Source organism: Nymphaea colorata, chromosome 6 (assembly GCF_008831285.2).
Source record: "Nymphaea colorata isolate Beijing-Zhang1983 chromosome 6, ASM883128v2, whole genome shotgun sequence".
Classification (NCBI taxonomy): domain Eukaryota; kingdom Viridiplantae; phylum Streptophyta; class Magnoliopsida; order Nymphaeales; family Nymphaeaceae; genus Nymphaea; species Nymphaea colorata.
The window spans coordinates 25651110-25673557 of NC_045143.1; the positions used below are offsets into that span (position 1 = coordinate 25651110).

At 37.6% G+C, this 22448-nt stretch overlaps 1 pseudogene; it reads right to left on the reverse strand.

The window, feature by feature from the left end:
* Positions 1 to 3884: 3884 nt before the first annotated feature.
* On the reverse strand, positions 3885 to 7520 carry LOC116256230 (ACT domain-containing protein ACR4-like; annotated as a pseudogene).
* Positions 7521 to 22448: the final 14928 nt, after the last annotated feature.

The window sequence follows — 22448 nt, forward strand, 5'->3', positions numbered from 1 at the left end:
AACCTCTTACATTCATGCTAAAAAGTCACAAAATATGAACCTTCTAATATGTTTTCTATAAGTATTACTTTAATATAAATCGTGTTTTAGTTTAAGTATTTTTGTAAAAAAAATATTTTTTCTACTATCCAAACTTTCATGGTATAGAGCTGGCTTTTTTATTTAAAATATTATTTTAGAAACAACTAACTTAATATATGTTTTTCATTGAATCACTTTATATGTATATATATATATACAACAAAACAATAAATTAACATGTTAATTGTCACAGGCCTACTTTCTTACGACCATGAGGCATGATGGTTACCTATCTGCCTTAAACTTCAAGGCATAAACGAGTGCATAAATAATTGGAAAACAAATAATGTGCAAGAAAAACCAAAAACACAAAGAGTGGAGGGAGGAACTTGCTATGAGTATAAATTGCATTCGTCATAAACAAAATATAAAAAAACCTTAAGAAAACTCAACTTTATTTACATAAACTAAGTCGAAATCACATACATAAGATTTAAATGTATACTACTCAAAACACAAAATCCCTAACATGCATTTAGAACTGATAGAACGGTGTGCTCTGTTACAAATAAACACACATACATCAAAGTCATTGTAGACAAAATGAAAAAAAAAATTATGAAACAAAACACAGAGGAACAATAAAAGTTCAAATTTTCGAGTTGTAAAATTCGTTTTTACACCCTAAAAAAGCACTTTTTTAACTAAAAGTTTTTAACATTCGGAAAGTTCGATTTAAAGAAACACTGGTGAAATGGCAGAGCATCTGCATAACGGACGGCTAAACTTTAGATTAATTAAATACATTACGATATGGATCTAAAAAGAAGCGCCACTTTTGGCCTCATTCAATATCATTTGTTTGTTGTGCTTAATTCTCACACGACATGCCGAAAGGCTTGGGTATGAGATTTCGGACCCTGGATATGGTTTTTCATTATTAGAATTCAAACCAAAGTTTCAGCTCGAGTCACATATTTAGAGTTGCCATCCAAAGACAGATTGTCCTAAGATCTAAATGATCTAGAGTTGATATAAATTTAGCACACCACCAAAATGTTGTCGGAACAGGTGGACAAAGAACCGACATGTTTAAGAATGGAGGTACTTTGTGGAGTTCAAGACACTATAAGTTATAAGTTACAGTTATATTGCCATTTTCTAGAGAAGAAAATTATTTTTTTTTGTCGCCAAAAGGTGTCAGAAACGAATTTATACGCGCTGGCGATTGCCAACAAGTTAAGTTCGTAAACGAGCCACAAAGCTGAAACTTCGGCTCTAAAATAAGCAGTTCTCGACCCAATTATCGTACACACATCTAGCATTTTTTTTTCACTGTGGCACTAGTAGGGTCATATTAGAATTTCATAATCGAAATGGTACTTCTGGGGGCAATCGAAAAGAGTCAATTTCGCAACACGAGAAGGACCAACCTACCAATTCTCCTTAAGATTTCCAGATCACACAAATAGCATGTCGTTTCTTTAATAAAAAATTGTATTAGAAATTACAATAAGAAAACGAAATATGCAGGAAATTCAATAAATTCAAAAATTATTTCCAAATTTTTGTTTGGAATTGTACCCTCGCAATAAAGTGAAGCCAACAACAGACTTTGGAATCGACAAGGAAATGAATGCAGTTTACTGCTAGAAACAGGGAATAAAGCAAATCTTATATATCGAGGAAGGTTATCAATCTCATCATAAACAGAAGGACTGAGGCCGTTCAGTGCCAGGAAATAGAGCAATGCCTTTGGCAAGGGGATCTTCGGAGAGGGTTCCTTCTGTAAGTGAGCATTGGAGCGCTCCGAGCGACCTTGATTTTCCATCCCTAGATGCCGCCCCAATTCCCAACAGAACACCCGAAATCTATCCAAAACTCACGAAACCAATGTGAATTTAACCCACATAAGCCAGAAATTCGCCGTGATACAACTGAATCTCTTGATCTTCTCTACATCCAGGAGAAATTGCAAAGTGATCACGTTTATGTAGGTGCCCTGCCCACTCAGAGAATCCGACAAACCCAACGCCGTTCCCCCATTCCTAACATGCTGCTAAGCAATCTGAGTCGCCCCAGATTGAAGACGCAACTCTGATTGAATTGGAGTTCCAAAACGGAGATTGATTCCTCCAAACACAGCAGAAGTAACAAAGATGTAGCACTGTTACTAAAAACCTACAAGCATTGTCACAAAAAACGGGGACCGGTATTAAACGGCGAGAAAAAAAACGGGTATAACGGCAAAGTTTTATATATCGAGAATAAAACGGAAAAAGTTCGACAAATTTTTTTTAAAAATTAAACATTTAATACATCTTAAAAATTATAAAAAATAATAATTAATAAAAAAACGACAAAAAACAGGAAAATAACGGCAAAAAATAGAAAAATAACATATAATATGGGTATTATATGGGTATTATACGCGTTTTTTTGTTTTTTGACGTTTTTTTTTAAACGGGAATAGTACGGGTATTATACGGCAGAACTGTTTTTGGCGTTAAATACGCATTTTTTTTTAAAAAAACGGTGTTTTTTGTGGCAATGCTAACAGTACAAGTTTGAAATCCCAAGTCCACCAAAAGACCCTAAAAGCCGCCCCCGGAGACCTTCAGCAGAGCTTGCTCGGGCCGCAAAGGACCGCATTCGTGATATCAAGGATAATCGTGTAAACATGAATAAAGTATCCCCGACATTTTATCAAAACTTTAGTTTTTTCATGTTTTCCTCCGTATTTTATTCCGTTTCGTTCTCTTGTTGAGAAAAAAACAATCCTTTCTGTTGAGCAGGTAGAGTTGAAGCAAACACCTGTTGGGGGCTAAGGTCACCCACCTAATTCAATGATCCAAGTCACAAAAAAAAGTTTGGTCTCAACAATTTACAAGGAAAACATTGTCCTTCTTACCATTATTTAATTTTTAATTATTTATTTAAATCTAACAATCTTGCAACTACTTCTAATTTCGAGCCCAAACCAAACTATCGATGAAGAAAGAGGGATCTATAGGAGGGTGAAGCTCCTTTCTATAAGGGGGCACTCATGTTCTTATTATAACTATAAGATTATGAGATAGTGATTTTATCCACATATGTTTGTTTGGTAAAAATAATAATCTTCTCCCTTGATCATAATTCAAAATGAAAAGTATTCAATTAAAACATGAAAACGTAACTGAATTGGTCCTAGTTACTCTAGCTACTTTGAAATTCGATGGTGTTTTTCGTAGTAGTCCAAGGGATTGGTTCACGTTTGGACATGCTTCGTTTGCTTTGCTTTTCTTTTTCGGCCACATTTGGCATGGTGCCAGAATGTTGTGGGCAATTGGGTACACCAGCCCAAATAAATTGCTTTATTTATGTATGAATACCTTTTTAACTTTTATTATTTATATATTGGTGCCCCTTAAAGTTTAAGGTTGAAACTATTATTAATCTAGAGCCTCCTTGCATACCAATGGAGCACACCTAACCCTTATTTGTAGGAAGAGATGTTTCCTGCCCATTGCACTAACCCCCTCAGAGATACCTTCATCTTGGAGTCCAGAAGTTACCGTTAAAGGGTTTAATAGCTGATTCCACAAGGCTCAGACCAGGGTTTCTCTTCAAACCCTGTGAAGAAAAATGTGACACACAGCTAGGTAACTGCAAATTATGCACCAAAGCAAACATGTGGTCTTCAACATGACTCAAAATGTATCCTCCACATTTCCACATGCAGTTGTGGGAAGTGATATATGCTGTGTTTGATGCAAGAAGTGGTTCCAGTGGCCTTTGAATAATGACACAGCTCCAAGATAAGAGAAGGAACTCAATGGTTTTCTTTGTAAAGAAAAAAAAATGTACAAATAACAACTTTCATATTGGGGATCAATGTACACTTTGGTTACACAACATGGTCAGTCGAAGCAGCCTCCTATAGCCTCTCATTCTCATGTTACAAGGATCCTTCCCTTAAAGTTCCAAGTTACTACAATCTGCAGAAATCTTGTGAGTGAACATCATACAGGAAACATCTTAATTGCATTGGCCACTTTTGTTCTATGCTCCCTTTCAACATACAAGAGATGGCAATAACAGTCTAACTGGAAGACACAAAGAAATCAAGAATGTGATCGCACAAGCCCGAAAGTACAGAGGGATCTGGACCTGAAGAAGTTGCTAAACAGAAACTTGGTGCTAGATTCTTGAGGAGCAGAGTTCAGACCAGCAGAGTTGTGTCTCACTTTAAGAATTGTTTGTCCAATCACTGACCTTATCTGGTAAATTGCCTTTTCATCAACAGGATGCCCAGAGGCACCACACACATAGAAAGTGTTGATTGATTTGCCCCCTCTGGTTGTTACTTCTGCTCTAGTGACAGATAAGCTATTCTCATGAAACAGCCTTGTGACATCCGAGAGCAGGCCAACTCTATCAGTGGCACATAATTCGAGCTTCAGCCCCTGAAATTCCCAACAATTTAAGAAGGAATGAGTGTTGAATGGAAGAATATGGGCAAAAGCAAAAGTTGGGAAACAACACCTACAGGGTACACCACTACAGAAATCAAAAACGCCAAATTATAAGGCCAGTCACAGGAAGAAGAAATGTTAAAACTTAAAACAGCATTTTTCATTCATAAGATTAAAGAGAATAAAGAAATCTACACAAATAATGATTCCTATATCTCAAATCTAGATAGCAGATATTCTACAATTGCTTAAATTAATATATATGGACAATTAAAGGGTGATGTTCTGAACTACCTTGTGTACTCTAACTCCTTCTGTTTGATATTTTAAGCATGTAACTGGCCAAAACAATGAACCATAATACTGTAATATTCAAGGATGAAAAACAAGCTGCTCATCATGAGCGCTGAAATTGAAGATCCATTCATAGCAAATGCAGTTGAGAAAAGATTCACTTAAGACGTTTCCAAACATAGACCTATTAATTAATAATTCCATGACTCTCTGATTCTAAAATTCAAAATGTTTTGCAAAACCCTATACCAAGGAACAAATGACATTAACAGGTCCAATCAAAATATTCTGCAAAATCCTATACCAAGGAACAAATGACATTAACAGAAACAAGGACTATGAAACAAATTAAGTACAGAAGTATTTGCGATAACTGACCTCTGAAACTCTTCTCTCTGTTGCTGCCTGAAGACATTGGACAAGGCGCTACCTTTCAGCTTCTGAATTTACAGGGCATCCATCTAAATGACAAATATAGTATTCCTTCGATGAAAAAAGTAACAAAAAGAAAAGGATTCAGTTTGACATGTCATCAGACACTTTGTACAATTTCGAGAAAATGATCAGGTTTGTTTTACAAGTAATAAAAACCATAGAAAGATCTATTTTCATATTCCAATACACAATCAGTTTTAAATATATGGAACTGGATTTGACTTGCTGTAATTCTGAGGGACTATCTAGTCACAGTTCAGTATTACCTGATAAGCTTCAGGTGTTTTTGCATCAACGTTTGCATGAAAAACCACATATTGCATGTCCGTCAAAGTACATACTGTATCAAAAGAAGCTTTGGCCTATCCTTGCAGCGAATGGTGACAACTGAGTAGTCCTTCTCAGTGCAATCCATAACGGTTACATGAGGCCTAAGACTGTCAATTATGCAGTCTTGATCACCTCTTTCATAATCCCGGTCAGCAAACATCATCTGGTGCAGCCTCCTCTCAGTGTGATTATGACCAAAAGAAACAGTTGCACTTGCACCTCTACTTCTGTTGTTGCCTCTCAATACATTGCATAGAAGCTCCTTGATCCTAGAAAGTCTTTGTGGTTCATTAATAGGCAAACCAGTTGCTTCATCAGTTACATGTATCACTGCTCCAGCTCTAGTGTTATGGGTCCAGAGTTCAACATTCACCACATTGCACTTGAGATAGGCAAGAACTGCAGAAACTTCTGAGAGTAAACCTGGACGATCGGTACCCGTTAACTCAATTGATGTGTTCCCATTTGATGGTTGGATACCAATGAACCTTCCCAAAGTATGGGAGCAAGAGGGATCCTCACCTAGAGACTGCACATTTAGTTACCCAACATCACATGCTTAGTTAAAGTTAGTAGAAAACGGAAATGTTGCTTGGCTGTTTAAACAACAACCAATTAGATTCCAAGTTAGCTTGGTTTAACATAGCATAGGAAATGCAATGTTCAAAGATGACTAGTTCAACCAAACCCATTCGAGGAAAAATCGAAGAAACCAACTAGTTCATTTATTCTGACATGTAAAAAAGGACTCAGAGAAGGCCAAGCTTCTGTGTAGTCAATGGGGAGTTCTTAACTTGTCATGCTCAGAGTTGACTTTATGGTCTACTGACTTGTTTAAATACATTCATCTTGAATTATAAGGAAGCTAAATCTAATTTTCATGGAGCTGCATTTCTTTTTTTTTTTTAAAAAAAGAAAAAACCGCTCAGATTAGCTGAGTAGTACCAAACCACTCAAGTGTTCTGAATGTGGAATGCAAACAATTCAAGTTCACCGAAGGTAGAAATACAGACAATCAGATTCCATGGACTTCAAAACAAAAATCAGACAAAATCTCAAGAACAAGCAGACAGCAGAGGTAAGGTAACAACTGAAAATTCTAAGGCATGCTGGTGGTAGATGAAGACAATAACATGAACAAAGCAGATCAGCAGCAAACATTCAGCAAAAGCTCCAACTCAACTTCACCACAAAAATGTTGAACATACAGATAATTAAAATGTACCTCTCGAATGCAATCCAAAATCTTCTCATCTCTGACTTTTTTCCCCTTTGAATCAGTTACATTAAAAACTTCAACAGAAACAAAAGTTAGGAAAGAACAGTCAGATCCTTATAGTCCACATTAATGGGGAACGAAAATAGAAAAGATACTAACGCTTCAATGAAAGAACAAGTACAGTTCTCTATGAAATCGAGCTCTCAAAAGAGGTTTCCTCAATAAACTAAAACTGTGGTGAAAAAGATATACTTGAATACTGGTACTTCAAAATACTTGAAGAATATGATTCTTTTCTCATTTTGGACAACAAAATATAATAACTTATTCTGGCTCGCATGGGATTCTCAAATTATGTAAGAAATAGACGAAGATAGAATTACCATCCATGAACCAACCCCCGTCTGAAGAAATGTAGGCCTTGTGATAATGAGATTTAAATCAGTGAGTATCTGGACAACTTCCAGAAGTATGCCATGTTTGTTTCCACTATCCACCTGCATCAACCCATATAGATATAACAAGTTAACAAAAAAAAAATCCAAAACAAATAGAAAAGCAAAATAATTGATTAAAATCTACCCTGACAACCATTGCGTTATTGCATGACTCATTGTCAATTACCACCCTGATGTAAAAAAAGAGGAAACAAAAGAAGAATAGAGATTAGCAGTTTTCAGGCGATTGGCAAACCAGAAACAGGGATAAGAATTATAGCTGGGAGGATTCATCCTTCTGACTAGTTTCTCGTATTCGTCCTCCATAGTCCATGAGACGTCCATATATAGCTTATGAACCAATGAAGGAGTAAAGCACTCTGTTTCTTTTTCTTTAATTTTCTCGAAAGAAGCAAGGAGGTTCGAGTGTGGTCCCCAAAACCAGTCGTAGAAACCACCAACGTGTGGAAATCAGCGATAGGCAAAGAAACAACTCTCACCGATCTCAGGAAAAACTAGTATCCTCCTCTCCCTCTCTCTCTCTTTCTCTCCATAATAAGTTGAAGGCATTTGTGAATTGCCATGCTAGAAAAGAAAGAAGGTTGTAGCGAAACTAGAGAAGTCTCTCTCTCTCCCTCTCTGATATAAGTTCGAAGGAAGAGATAAGTTGGAAGCATTGTCACAAAAAACGGGGACGGTATTAAAGGGCGAGGAAAAAAACGGGTATAATACGGTAAAGTTTTATATATCGGGAATAAAACGGGAAAAGTTCGGCAAATTTTTTTTAAAAATTAAACATTTAATACATCTTAAAAATTATAAAAAATAATAATTAATAAAAAACGGCAAAAAACGGGAAAATAACGGAAAATAACGGCAAAAAACGGGTATTATACGGGTATTAAACGGGTATTATACGTGTTTTTTGTTTTTTGACGTTTTTTTTTAAAAAAACGGGAATAATACGGGTATTATACGGCAGAACTGTTTTTAGCGTTAAATACGCGTTTTTTTTTACAATGAATCGAAGGAAGCTTGTTGTTGTAGCTCAGAGAGATAGAAACTACAAAATGTAGACGAAGAGGAGGAGTGGGGAGAGGCTTCAGACCCTCCTCTCCTTCACGCTTCCTTTTATCATCCCCTCCAAGATTCTGTCGTTCACTTCGTCACCAGTTCACTTTATCCTACCTCCCATCCGGACCATCTCTGGTAAAATACAGTTTTGAAATAACCATCTTTCGGACAAATAAATTTCATACGTAACAAGGAATTAATCGGCTCATATATATAAATAAATACATATATCCTATATTTATTTAATGTGATGTGTGCGTAGAATATTTGGCAATTGCAAAAACAAAGAGAATAAATCATCAGAATTGGTTTAATGAATAGTCGTTGAGAACAAATGCTCATAATTGGCTTAATTAAATGTATTAGCAGAGACCCACTTCTCAGTTTGAGTGAGGCAGGGACCAGGTTCAGATCCCGGCTAAAATTATCCGGTCTGATTTAAACTGTCCATTCTCATTAGCTCAGGTGTTCAACTAGTTTAGCTGATTAGGGTAGGACTCGAACTCATTCATGTAAGTTTGATTTGCTCGAACTCGACTCAACTTGTTTAATAAACGAGTCGAATTTGGGTTTGATTTACACGAGCTCAACTTATTGTATTGCCTGTTTGTTAATCTATATTAGCATCTCGGTAATTTTTTTATGATTTTTAACACTTTTATATTATTTTAATTTTTATTAAAAAAATAAAATGTCATGAACTTAAATAAATTGAACCTGACTTGAGTTCAAAACAATAAATATGTGACTCGAGCTGAAACTTTGGTTTGAATTCAAATCATGAAAAACCATATCCAGGGTCCGAAATCTCATACCCAAGCCTTTCGGCATGTCGTGTGAGAATTAAGCACAACAAACAAATGATATTGAATGAGGCCAAAAGTGGCGCTTCTTTTTAGATCCATATTGTAATGTATTTAATTAATCTAAAGTTTAGCCGTCCATTATGCAGATGCTCTGCCATTTCACCAGTGTTTCTTTAAATCGAACTTTCAGAATGTTAAAAACTTTTAGTTAAAAAAGTGCTTTTTTAGGGTGTAAAAACGAATTTTACAACTCGAAAATTTGAACTTTTATTGTTCCTCTGTGTTTTGTTTCATAATTTTTTTTTTCATTTTGTCTACAATGACTTTGATGTATGTGTGTTTATTTGTAACAGAGCACACCGTTCTATCAGTTCTAAATGCATGTTAGGGATTTTGTGTTTTGAATAGTATACATTTAAATCTTATGTATGTGATTTCGACTTAGTTTATGTAAATAAAGTTGAGTTTTCTTAAGGTTTTTTTATATTTTGTTTATGACGAATGCAATTTATACTCATAGCAAGTTCCTCCCTCCACTCTTTGTGTTTTTGGTTTTTCTTGCACATTATTTGTTTTCCAATTATTTATGCACTCTTTTATGCCTTGAAGTTTAAGGCAGATAGGTAACCATCATGCCTCATGGTCGTAAGAAAGTAGGCCTGTGACAATTAACATGTTAATTTATTGTTTTGTTGTATATATATATACATATAAAGTGATTCGATGAAAAACATATATTAAGTTAGTTGTTTCTAAAATAATATTTTTAATAAAAAAACAGCTCTTATACCATCAAAGTTTGGATAGTAGAAAAAATATTTTTTACAAAAATACTTAAACTAAAACACGATTTATATTAAAGTAAAACTTTAAGAAAACATATTAGAAGGTTCATATTTTGTGACTTTTTAGCATGAATGTAAGAGGTTGGGCTTTATGTGGTAAATACCAATTACTATATATATATATATATATATATATATATATATATATATATATATCTATATATATATATATATATATATATATATATATATATATATATATATATATACACACACACACACACACACATATATATATAATGATTAAAATTTTAAAAATTGAAGAATTCAAACTCCTCTCCCTTTTTCATTTGCCCATGAGGTCCAGTACAGTTTTTAAACTGTAAGCAATAGTTTATTATGTTTTCAAAAAAACATATTCCAATCTCACATGTTTGAATGCATATATTATAGTTCAACGCATGTTGTTTATGATAAATTATTTTTAATTTTTTAATTTTTATTTTGTTTTCAAATTCCTTATTTATTGTTCATAATCAAATTTTTAAGTTTTACTTGAAGTGCTATGAGGTAGAAATCAAGAACCTATCTATTCCCAGCATGACTTCAACGTCTGAAAACATGATTCATCCCCTGTGATGTAACCCGTTGAGGTCACGCTTGTGACGGATCGGTCACTAATTTCTAATTAATGTCATTAATTAGTGATCAATTAATAAATATGTGCGTTGTGCAGTGGGGAGCTAACTATTGCAGTTTGTCATTTTATTATGAATTTTCCATCCAAAGTTTAGCATATAAAAGTCTTCATACATGACTGGTCGTTTCCAGGCAACCATGCAACCGTTTCCAGGCAACAAGGTTAACTTGATGGTTGCGGCCTCAACTGGGGCATTTGCTTAACGGGCTTTCGCCTGAACCCGACAGAGCTAACTAGCAGCCTCTTTTATTTTGATGGCTAATTTAATCAATTATCGAGTTTTTTGGGGTAGAGTTAGAATTTTTTCATAAAAAGGGTTGAATTATACTTTCAAGATTTGATAGAGATCAAAATATCATTTTTCAAAATAAGACAAATGAAATTTTTAAAAATTTACATATAATTTTTTTTTATTTTTTTATTTTTGAGTGGTGTCGGGTCCTTGCTGCCTTGGCTCCACCCCTCGCACCAATGAAAACCGGATTTCACAAATTTAAGATAAACCTTTCGGATGAAATGAAATCAAAGAGGTAACTTTTTAACTTTATAAATCATTTGATTACTTTATATTGAAAATCCATGGATCTGATGTAGAATGACATGACATGCTTTTTTGCTTATGTTGCAAAAGATCCGTGATAAAATCAATGGTTCATCAAACTAATTAAAATTTTTTATTTTACTTCATTTTATTGAGAAAAAGGTTTGATTCAAGATGGAAGGGGAGGGTCTAATCTTAAATCCGTGGTTTTCAAATCACAATTATCTTAAATTTGAGGCTATCAAAACCTCTTAAATGATTGTATAAATATCTCCAAGAAGGTCAACATAGCAGACACTTTGAATGCTGGTAGGTAGCCAATTTTCTGTTCAAATTTTAAAAAAGTAAATTTTTTGTACTTAAAAAAGAAAACAATTCCACTAGGTGAATTATAGCAAAAACGTCACCCTCAAACACTCAAAAGATGCCATCAAGACTAAGAGGAAAATGTGAAAGGCTTTACTAGCTAATTTGCCACATTTATTTCAAAGTTTTTTTTTCGTTAAAAATACGATATCTTCTTAAGGCTTTTCTTCTGTTGATAATTTAGAGAAAATATTTAATACGTTGGAGTAAAAATATTTAATACACTGGAGTAATTCAAATTCAAATTTGAATTTGATCGGATATCATTTCTTAAATCTGAATCTGATCTGATTTGTTGGGAATGGTTCGATCTGATATCCAATCCCACTAAGATATGTTGACATTTTTATCAATGCAACTTTCCTCGAAAAATTGAAGGGAAGGTTTTCAGATCTCACTCTAGTTGTGAGGTTGAAGTGAAAAATTGAAAACTTATGAAAAGCAAAGTTGAGGATTCTAACACAAGTTTCCACCTTGTGATTCCATAAAATATTATTTAAAAAAAAAGTCATAAATTTGAGCAATATTGTCCTCATCATAGCAAAAAAAAAAAAAAACAAGACTCCGCCAAGAAGTTTTGAATGCGGGTTGTTTTGGACCTCATACAATTCAAACAGTCACGAGCAGTTCTTAGGTGCAAAAGAATACCTTAAACCCTAAGAAGTAGAAGGCCATAACTTGTATAAAATTTAAATTTGGACCAACCTACATATACTAGAAATTGAATTCAATTGAAACTTGGTGCACCCCTAAATCAAAATTTGAGAAAACTAACATGCCCATATTCATGTGTATGAGGAAATCATCCATAAGTTTGAGTCGCTTTCTTTTACATACCACTTTTTTTTTTGTAATGTAGGCAGTTCTATGTAATATGTTCAAATTGAAGGTCATGTTTGGATGACACCCTCAAATTGGGTTCTGAGAGGCAAAACGTTGTTTTCTTTCCTTTTAAAAGTTGAACAAATTTTCTCTCACTTAGATAATGAGATACTCATTTTGTTCATCCAAAATACTCATATCTTAATACTTTGACAGTAATGAGTTTGATGATAATCCAACTGTTATTATTTTTAGATTATTTACTTAAAAGCAAACCCTGTACCCTAAAGGATGAAAGACTGAGTAGGGGTTTTGGCATTAAGTTAAGCACGGGCTCTCCTCCACTCACTCGAAAATCCCAACATTTTGCTCCTTAGGCCTAAGGTTCTCATTGGTTTGGTTAAGTCTCTATATCGGCGATGTCCCATGAGTGTTTTATGCAAATCCAATATGATTTTGAGATACATGACTCCAAGTTTTCAGTCATAAAACAATATTCAGTCAAAAAATATTAGTGTTCGCCATACAAATTATGCATTTGTGACTTGTATAATATGATTAATATTCCTAAAAGCTAGTTCAATTTTGTGCAATTTTTACTTAATTCAGCTGACATGAAATTGAATCTGACCTTACCAAATTCTCCTTTTACTTGAACACTCTTGAATGTCGATTCATCAACAAGTTTATTTATAGCAGGACGTGTAACGTTATTCCGTTTTTGGGCAGGTCGGGTCGGATCGGGACCCAGACCAGGACCTGAAATCCTTGGCGTGAAGGGCCCGACATGAGAGCCCTTCTCCCTCGCCTTTCCCTCTTCTCCCTTGTCTTTCTCCTGGATGCCTCTCGTTCCAGCGCAGAGAGGAAGAAGAAGACGGTGGTGGTGCAGGGCGGCGACGAGGACGGCGGCAGTGGCGCAGTTAAGCCTCTCTATCTCTCCGCCTCTTCCTCCTTCCTCGCCCTTCTTCTCCTCCTCCCCCTCGCGTAAACTTTTCCCTCGCCGTCAGCACCCTCTCTCTAGCCGTCTCCCTCTTTTCTCTTGTGCTCCTCACTTGCACCTCCCTCTACGATCTCCCTTACTCCCCCTGTCTGTTTCTCTCCAACTGTCCGAACCCTCTCTATTTGCCCCCTCTTCTCTCACTGCACTTCCTCTCCATACCGCCAGCCTCCTCCCACTCACATCTCTCGTGCTCTCTCTCTCAGTCCTAGCTTCCCTCTCCCTCGTTGTTCCCTGCCTCCCCCAACAGAATCAATCCCTTAGCCGAACTCCTCCTCTTGAGCATAGTTTTACTTTTCTCACTAGTTGTAGCTGTTGGATTGGAATTGCAGTTTGGGGTTGCATCTTTCTCTTCATAGCTGCGAATAGAAGGTGTTGTGGTGGCGGCATTGCATGATTTTAGCCGTTTGAGGACCTCTCTAACTCGTGAGGTGGCTTCCGGAAGGATTGCAGCAGTCTACACTCTTGTTTTGGGGTGAGCAAGGCGTAATTGAGCCTATTTTATTGTTTTTTTTTTTAACACGTATAATTATTGTTGGAGTATGCTAGAAGGTAGAATTGATAATTTTAGATGCATGTTAGCGACTTTGCTTTTTGGAGAAAGTGTAGGATTATGTTGGAAAAGTGTTGATTCATGTCTATAATGATCATTTAAGTATGATGGGTTAATTTTCGAAGCAATAGGGAAGCATGGTAGAGATTTGAAGTGGGTGATAAGATTTAGAATCATTTTGATGAGCATGTGGCACAAGCTTTTGTCAACGGGCATATTGCGATGTTAGTTGGAGAAGAACATGTAAATTGGGTGTATTTGTGGGGAAGATGCTTTAACTATAGAAAGCATTTAAGAATGTGTTAAGGATGGATTGATCGAAGCATTGGGTTTTGACGTTTGGTGGCAACGGCAAGAAGTTGGGAGGTGGCCTATTAGAGGGCTTGTAGTTCGACACTACCCATCGACAACTTCTTGAGGCAATGACATGTGCCTCAATGATTTTGTTTTATATTTGTTTGGATCGATAAGCTAATTAGTAGAAATCTTATCTTTTGTTTATGTCTAAAGGTACACCGGGCACGTCCCGTCGACCTTGAGCTACTAGATTCGAAGCTTGAGGCATTTTGAAAAGTTTTGTAAGCGCGCCATAGGTATGGTGGCATTCCACGCAAATCCCTACCTGGAGCAAATGTGTGAATGTGTGTTCCTAGGATCGTGGGATCCTATGATTGTGATGTGAATTGATTGATTGTTTTGTGAATGAATGTATGTATGCATGCACATGATTTGATACATGATATGAATTGTTTTGAAAGGCTATTAGTAGTTTGTTTTGAAAATGTGACGCATTTGCATGTGCATGCTAGAATTGATAACTGTTTAAGGCAGATGAGGTGGGGTATCGAGTTGAGCATCTCCTCGACCCTAATTGTGCATTAGAAAACATCCTAGAATGATAACTACATAGGATAGCTACGAGCCAATCACAGATCGAGACTACTCTCTGTGGTTTGGCTAAGGTTTTCAAAGATGTAATTGATGTGATAATTGATGTGAATGTTGTGTTTTATCGCATGCACATTACCGTGGGCAATGATGCAAATGAATGAATTGGAGGGTAGTTGTACCCGTATTGCTATGATGGCTAGCTAAGAAAGTAAATTATATGTGTAGCCCTCGTGTAGAGGCATTTGGAGGTATGGGTGCACTCGAGGAGTGAACCAACCTCATGAGCTAGCTGTTCATTTTGTGATTGTGTTTCCATAATGTTAATTAAGAATGAATAAGAGATAAGGGTCAGTGGGATGTGGCCATGTGTTTGGGAGACGTCCCGCTTTTGCCACTGGTCTCACCTGTTCGGAGCACAGGCAGTGCAAGGCCCCAAGGTACTGTTGTGTGTTGTGCTTGGAGCGTTGGGCTCCCGCCTTCCCAACCTGGGTGTCATAGGGAAGACGGAGTATCTATCCTTGGAATTCACACATCCATGGATGAGTGCTCCACCGCTGCTGGGGGTGAATGGATCCATACTGTTCTGGGCCACCACGGGGATTGTCTCTCGGCTGTAGGCCGCCCGCGGTGTGCACGTGTCTGTGTTTGCACCCACATGAACTGTCAATTCATTAATGTTAATGAAAATGAAAAGTATATGAATGTGATGATATGTTTAAGCATGCCTTGCATGTGATTGAAATTGTGTTACTGTGGGCCTTGATTGGCCTTTACATGTCATGGTCTATGTTAGGGGTTTTCTTGGCAAATGATGTGGCTAAGTCCTAACACGACATGATGATAGATCGTGTTTATGATTGTTCTCATAGTTGAGCCCATACCTAAATGGTTTGGGGGATTTACTGGCTTGCTATCATACTGCGAAGGCTAAGCCTTCAGTTGTTTTCTTTTTCAGGTTTTGGCAGACCAGGGGCAGCAGGTTGATCGGATGGCTTTACTCACGTCCTACTGAAGAGGTTTTGGGTTGTGTTTTCTCTTGTAGTGTCGGCGCTTCTTGGTTTGATTGTATTGATGTCTTGTTTTTGTTAGACATCAATTATATGGTTTGGGGCATTTTTGTCATACATATAAATGTGATTTTGTATGAATCAAAATTGTTATATAAATGAAAGTTCGCCCCATTGTTTTGAATTGCTTGACTCATCTCTTTTTGAATTGTTGTGTCGTCACTCCTCAATGCTTTATGTCTAGAAAAAAAATTTGTTAGAGGGTCAAAAGGTTGGGGTGTGACAGCTTTGGTATCAAAGCTATGGCAAACCTCACTACGGATGTGAGTTAAAGACTATCTGTGAAGCCATGTTGCACAGGTACGCATTTATTTGATTAAATTGTCATTGTAGTTTGATTTTACAAGTATAAGTACATAATGTGATCAATGTTTTGAACTTTGTGCTCATGCACGTTTGTCATTGGATTTGCAAGATTGGTCATAAACTTGATTTGAGAACAAGAGTTCTTGTTTGTACAGATGGAGTATCAACGTAGGGGTAAGAAGCGAGTTGGGCCGTCTATAGAGGCACAAAGAGAGCCAAGTCCGGCCCATTCTGATGCACGTACCCTAGTGGATGACAGTACATCATGACAACAGAATGCCCAGACTAGTGTGGGTGCTCAAACCCCACCAAGACAGACTCTACCAGTGGATCAACAGACCATAATGTTGACAACATTGCAAACACTGATCTCCCTTGTACAGTCGATCGTCAGTAATCAAATGAGCAATGCATCTCCTTCAGGAGACATCACTGCGCCACTTCAAGAGAAGGCAACGACGGTATCGTACCAACAGTTTATGGCAATGCAGCCGCCTGTCTTTACAGGAAAAGGCAATCCTGATAAGGCAAAAGAATGGATTGAGGAAGTTGAATGCACCTTTGGGCTTCTGAAGATGCTAGAAGAAGACAAAGTGAATTATGACTCTTATCTGTTGAAGGGTGATGCCAAGAATTGGTGGCAATCGACTAGTGAGATCTGGTTTACGACCAATTGTCAATCTCTTGGAAGCAGTTTAGAAATTCCTTCTTCAGCACTTACTTTCCAGTGCACGCCAGAGACAAGAAAATGCAAGAGTTTCCTGATATGCAGCAGAATCAGCTGAGCCTGGAAGAATACATTATGAAATATCGACACTTGGAGGTGTATTGCCCGCACCTTTACACTACAGATGAGGCTAGAGCAGGCAAGTTTATGTGTGGGCTGCGGGATGGATTGCGAAGCAAAGTTTTGACAAGCAGACCACGTGACTTGGACGAGGCGGTCACCATGGCGAGATGTATAGAAGAGGACTGACTGGGCAAGGACACAGAAAGACCACCACAAGAAGGCAGGCCAGCACTCACACGGTGGGCGAACACAGGTCAAGCACCAACATTTTGCAGGCAGGGCAAGGCCTTATGAGAGGCGTAATGACAGAACACTCAGGCGGAACAGGTCAAACCGCAGTGAGACCACACAGGGGTCAGTGGCCTCTCCGACCTCACCGAAGTGCCCCACTTGCTCACGTGTGCACCCCGGGAAGTTGTGCTATCGAGAGATCGGAGCTTGCTTACACTGTGGAGGGATGGGGCACTTCATCAAGGATTACCCTTTAAAGAAAGAAAGAGAGTTGAAGAAGCCTAAGGCCGGTCCTTCTAATGCGTGACAGACGACTGGACGTGTCTATGCGACTACTATGGAGGAGCTTCAGGCACACGACCTTGTTGAAGGTACTTTACTTATTCGTTCTCATATTGCTAAAGTGTTGTTTGATGCAAGGGCGACTCATTCATTTATATCTAGTCGATTTGCTACTTCACTAGAAGTGTCGGCTAGGATGATGCCGTATGTTTTAAAAGTTGTTAGCCCTATGCATGCTCAAGAGTCTTGTCGTGAGTATCTACCTGATGTGGACGTAGAGATTCATCAACATCACTTACCTGCACAGTTGGTGATCATAAGTCTCAGGGAATTCGATGTGATTTTGGGCATGGATTGACTTTATGTGCATTATGCCAATATAGATTGCAGGAAGAAGCAGATACAGTTGTTGACTAATGAGATGCAACCTGTGGAATTTCATGCTCGTAAAACTAGTCGAACTGATAAGATAATTGTGTCTGCATTAAAGGCTAAACGTTTGATAGAAAATGGAAGCGTTGCTTTTTTGGTCAATGTTTGACCAATGAGACTGAACCGATGAGGTTGTAGGATGTTGCCAATGTGAGTGAGTACTCCGATGTGTTTCTTAAGGAACTGTCAAGTTTGCCCCCAACACGAGAAGTGGAATTCAAGATAGAGTTGTCACCAGGGACAACTCCTATTTCTAAGGCACCATACCGAATGGAACCAGCAGAGTTAGAAGAATTGAAGAAGCAATTGCAAGAGCTCTTAGACAAGGGCTTCATCCGACCTAGTGTGTCACCTTGGGGAGCACCTGTGTTGTTTGTTAAGAAGAAGGATGGAACAATGCGTTTGTGTATCGATTACCGCATGTTGAATCAAGTTACCATCATTACCGCATGTTGAATCAAGTTACCATCAAGAATAAGTATCCGCTTCCAAGAATTGAATACTTGTTTGATCAACTCAAGAATGCAAAGGTAATCTCCAAGATCGATATGAGGATAGGTTATCATCAACTCTTGATACGGGAGGAAGATGTTGTTAAGACTACTTTTCGAATTAGATATGGGCATTTTGAATTCAGAGTCATGCCTTTTAGGTTGACCAATGCCACCGCAGCGTTTATGGACCTCATGAATCGGGTTTTTCAAGACTACTTGGATCGATGTGTTATTGTTTTTGTTGATGATATTTTGGTGTACTCAGAGAGTGAGGCAGAGTATAGAGATCACTTGAGAAGTGTGTTGGGTCTTTTGCGCAAGCATAAGCTTTATGCCAATACTCAAAATGTGAATTTTGGCTAAAGAAGGTAAACTTTATGGGTCATGTAATCTCAAAGGATTGAGTATCCGTCGATCCGGCTAAGGTGTCGGTTGTACAGAATTGGAGGATGCCTTGCATTGTAACTAATGTTAGAAGCTTTTTGGGATTGGCAGGGTACTATCGCAGGTTCATACAAGACTTTTCGAAAATAGCTACACCCATGACTAAGCTATTAAGAAAATGAGTGAAGTTCGTTTGGAATGAAGAGTGTGAGAAGAGTTTTCAAACTCTGAAGGACAAGCTTACTATTTCCCCTATTCTGACGCTGCCATCAGGTCATTCTGGTTTTGTAGTGTACACAGATGCATTGGAAATCGGTTTTGGGTGTGTATTGATGCAACATGGTTGTGTAGTGACTTATGCATCAAGGCAGTTGAAGACACATGAGCAACACTATTCCACTCATGATTTGGAGTTGGGAGAAGTTGTGTTCGCATTGAAGATGTGGAGACATTATCTCTATGGGACAACATTTGAGGTGTTTACAGATCACAAGTCATTGAAGTATATATTTTCCCAAAAAGATCTAAATCTGAGGTAAAGAAGATGGATTGAATACTTAAAGGACTATGATTTCACGATATCATATCATCCAAGCAAGGCAAATGTGGTGGCTGATGCTTTGAGCAGAGCAACGTTATGATGTATGTTGACTCGTTCATGGACATTGTTGCAATATGTGATAGCATGGCAGCCTTACCTTTGTGGTGAGGACAAAGTAACAATGATGGCTTTGATACGACATCATTTGTTGGATGAGCATAAATTGAAGCAAAAGGAATATTCTGATTTTGCTAAGAACATGGAAGAATGTAAGAAGGTAGATTCTCTTTGGCATCAAGATGAAGAGGGTTCGTTGCGGTTCCGACAAAGATTGTGGGTCCCTAGAGATGAAGGGGTGAAACGACAGTTGCTTGATAAAGCTCACAAATCTAAGTTTTCTATACACCCTGACAGCACAAAGATGTTCCAGGATATGAAAAGAAATTTTTGGTGGCCTAGAAAGAAGCGTGAAATTGCAGAATATGTAGCAAAGTGCTTAGTTTGTCAGCGGGTCAAAGCAGAACATCAACGGCCATGAAGAGTGAATCAACCTCATGAGCTAGCTGGTCATTTTGTGATTGTATTTCCATAATGTTAACTAAGAATGAATAAGAGATGAGAGGCCAGTGGGATGTGGCCATGAATTTGAGAGACGTCCCGCTTTTCCCACTGGTCTCGCCTGTTCGGAGCGCAGGCGGTGCAAGGCCCCAGGGTACTGTTGTTTGTTGTGCTTGGAGCGTTGGACTCCCGCCTTCCCAACCTAGGTGTCCTAGGGAAGGTTGAGTATCTCTCCTTGGAATTCATACATCCATGGATGAGTGCTCTACCGCTGCAATAGATGAATGGATCCATACTGTTCTGGGCCACCATGGGGATTGTCTCTCGGCTGTAGGCCACCCGCGGTGTGCACGTGCTTGTGTTTGCATGCACAGGAACTGTCAATTCACTAAAGTTAATGAAAATAAAAAATATATGAATGTGATGCATGTGTTTGATGTGCATGTAAATGATATGAATGAAATGATATGTTTAAGCATGCCTTGCATGTGATTAAAATTGTGTTACTGTGGGCCTTGAGTAGTCTTTACATGTCGTGGTCTATGTTAGGGGTTTTCTTGGCAAATGATGTGGTTAAGCCCTGACACGACATGATGATAGATCATGTTTATGATTGGTCTCATAGTTGAGCCCATACCTAAAGGATTTGGGGAATTTACTGGCTTGCTGCCATACTGCGAAGGCTAAGCCTTCGGTTGTTTTCTTTTTCAGGTTTTGACGGACCAGGGTTAGCAGGTTGATCGGATGGCTTTATTCACGTCCTAATGGGGAGGTTTTAGGTTTTGTTTTCTTTTGTAGTGCCAGCACATCTTGGTTTGATTGTATTGATGTCTTGTTTTTGTTAGACATCAATTCTATGGTTTGGAGCATTTTTGTCATACACATAGATGTGATTTTGTATGAATCAAAATTGTTATATAAATAAAAGTTCGCCCCATTCTTTTGAATTGCTTGGCTCATTTGTTTTTGAATTGTTGTGTCGTCATACCTCAATGCTTTATGTCTAGAAAAAAAATTTGTTAGAGGGTCAAAAGGTTGGGGTGTAACAGGACGAGTGTCATGTCTCGTTCAATCGCTCATCAAAACTCGACTCAAGCTCTAAGAACTCGAGTTCAAATGTGTGTTCAATTGTTAAATGGGTCAAGTTTGAGTTGTAAGAACTCAACTCGTTTGAACTCTACTAAGCTTAAGTATATAATGAATGCTGGAATATAATGAGAGAATAAGTCAAATAGATTAACAAGTCAAGCTCGAGCTTGACGTTGCGAGTGCTCGACTCAAGTCATGTGTAGCTTTTAACATATGCCCATGGAAATCGAACTAATGTCAGGTCAACATGAGGATTTTATCTTTACTCCAACTATTTGGCAGTTAGTGGAGAGAAAAAACCACCTTTGTGACTTTACCAAACAATTGTGGCCCAATCTACTATCCCAAATCCATTATCTATTGTAATATAAAAGAAACCAAGATTTTTTCCCCTCTCCTCTGATTTGCACGATCTTGCTAGGGATAAGATGATGGGGCCATGGAAGATCCATGCAAGATCCTCTGGCAGTCCATTGCAGCTGCATGCTGATCATCCACATTCAAATTGATCTATATGAGTATGAAACCTAATTTAGTACCATTAAGTTTTCAAGCTTTTTGATATTCTTCAATATAATGTATACGAGGGTCGTATACATTTTAGGCGAGCGAAAAGATTAATCATACTGTCTAGGTGAGAGTCGAAGCCCTTCTTTCTCTTGCCTTTATGGTTTGTTTGTCAGTAAGGATACTTTGTGGGTGTTATATGAATCTATATAAGAAACTGTGGTAGATTCATCGGACATTAGAATTATTGTTTTATGAACACACTCCAAGCTTTGAGGACACTCATAAAGTATCTATGCTGCCAAACTATTTCATAGGATTCATAGTTGCACTTGGAAATATCTTTAAGTACTTCAACTTGCATGTATGACCTATCTCCCTTATTATATTGAAACATAGCCTCCTACAAGTGAACAAGAAAGATGCTGCATAGCGGCCCTCAAGTTCAAGTAGTTTTGCTGGAACTCTAGGGCGAAGCCAAAATTTTTTCATGAGGCCGGCTGAATTAAAGTTTTTAATTTTTGACTAGGGCATAAATAATTTTTCAAAATTTTTATATAGAACAAGTGATTTTTTTAATTTACATGTAAAATTAAAAAAAATTGAGGTGGGTCCAGGGCAGGGCCCATCCGGGGCCCTACCTTGGCTCCGCCCCGAAATGACAAAGCACTTGCCTTGAACAGTTTGTAATATTTTGAATGGAAAGAGGACTATGTGACATTTGTACAAAGTAAACAACATTTTATTCACTTCGTATGAACATTTTTTTTTCAAGATTTTATGAGGGCATGATTTTATCTTTACTCGTAAATTCGTTTCCATATATTGACTTGATTAAATTTTGTCAAACTCCATTAAGGCTAGAGCTCGATTCGGCAGTTACATATTGAGATCGAACTCAACTTGATTATTTGAACGAGCCAACTTATGAACTTGAACTCGACTCATTAAACAAATAAGTCGGCTGGAACTCATTAAACAAATGACTCGGCTCAAACTGGTTCACTAACCGAGTTAACTAGTTCACTAACCGATCAGA